The 1,616-nt window shown below is 40.6% G+C and overlaps 1 protein-coding gene and 1 long non-coding RNA gene across 7 annotated transcripts in view; both read right to left on the reverse strand.

The window, feature by feature from the left end:
- Positions 1 to 230, reverse strand: part of LOC102673687 — a 12,352-nt gene extending 12,122 nt beyond the window's left edge. Inside the window, exon 1 of the long non-coding RNA XR_422040.2 lies at positions 220 to 230. This is a non-coding gene — a long non-coding RNA (uncharacterized LOC102673687). The remainder of the gene's footprint in view (positions 1 to 219) is intronic.
- LOC102673862 (phosphatase and actin regulator 4B) overlaps positions 1 to 1,616 on the reverse strand; it is a 332,035-nt gene that overhangs the window by 288,465 nt on the left and 41,954 nt on the right. The gene's annotated exons all lie outside the window — the stretch shown is intronic.

The raw sequence follows: 1,616 nt of genomic DNA on the forward strand, positions 1-1,616 counted from the left end.
ATACCAGCGCATTATCCGTAATCGGTGGATGGAAAGCGAGGATCGTTTACGCACGATTTCACGGTAATGCCCGCGTTCGATGAGCGATAACATTGGATAAATCCGAGAGGATGGCGCTAGCTTTAAGTCATCGGCATCAATAATCGGTTGAACGAGGAGGCCGATAATAAATTTCATGGTTCTTAGAGACGACGGGGGACGACACGCTCGTGGTTACACGCTCTGTTTTTCATCACGGTGAAACCGGTCGCGGTTTTTCGAGCCTGGAAACATCAACGAGCATCCCACAAATTCTAGAATTATACGTTGCATAAAATATTATATGGAATAATATTCTTTCTTCGTGGAAAAAGGATCAAGAATTAATAAAAGTCTCTTCCGAAGAGTTTCGAATATTTTCGTCGAAAGGGAACAAACCCTTTTCTTCCCTTCCTTCCTTTGCAGAGAAAGGGAACGTATCCAGAACGTTTCGTAATACAAAGAGCAGAAGGAAACAAAAATGATAGAAAATAAGGAGAAACAGGCGAGACCAATCTTGCCATTTCCGGCAGGGGGTGAGAGCCGACCTGTTATTGAAATAGTTTCGTCGACGGTATTGCCCCCCCCCCCCGCTACTCGTGCCCTACTCGAACCTGTTTCCTTTTTCTCGTAAAATAAATATTGGCGAACCGGAGGCCGTCGAACGCAATCAGTTCGCCCATTTTCCTCCCCGCGAAACTTTTTCAAAAAAATCATTCATCAACATTTAACACTATCTTGCAATTATTCAATTGTTATTTGACTAATTTTCCAACGTGTTTTCCCATTTTTCGTGGAAAAATTGGATTACGATGATGATCCTCCTCGGCGAAGATTCGAATCCTCGCGGTATACTGTCTGGAACGGCGGGGAAATTTAAATTTCAAAACGAGGAGGACGATCGAAGGGGGAAGGGAGGAGATTTTAAAATGGAGATCGAACGTTAAATATAGAAGGATACGATACGTTGGAGAGCCGATGATTTTCTTTCGGTAAGAAGATCGATGCAATATCGTAATTACCCGTGGCACGGATATAGGGATATAGGGATATTCGATTATGCGCGTATATAAACCCCGTGGCTGACAGCTAATGTCAATGATAAACGATTCCGCCCTTGGCCGCCGATATCGACATCGGCTAAAAATATATTTAGAGACGGTGAGGATCGATCTCGCGCGTTTATCGGGGGGAGGGGGGGAAGTATGATGATCCGTTGAAACTTGGTAAAAATAAAGATGATTAGAGATTGAAAATAAAGGCATGAGGGTGCGTGTCTTCGATATTACTTTTAAAAGCGTGGACGGTATAAATAGTAGCGATAGACGCATAGGAATTTTCTTTCTTCCGATTATTCCTCGGCTCTTTCCCTTTCGTATAAACGAACAAATATACAAAACCATGAGGCGTTATTTTACTCGTTGTAAAGCGTATTATTTAAAGTATATTTCTTCGTTTAATTTATAAAAAAATACGAATGAATTATCGTGATCTTAAAAATTGTAAAAAAAATTTAGGTGTTATCGTTTGTATTTCCTCATAAAAAAAAAAAAAAACCATAAAAAATAATTTTGCACGCGTGGAAAACGTAATTCAAA

Source organism: Apis dorsata, unplaced genomic scaffold (genome assembly GCF_000469605.1).
Source record: "Apis dorsata unplaced genomic scaffold, Apis dorsata 1.3 scaffold_309, whole genome shotgun sequence".
Taxonomy (NCBI): Eukaryota; Metazoa; Arthropoda; class Insecta; order Hymenoptera; family Apidae; genus Apis; species Apis dorsata.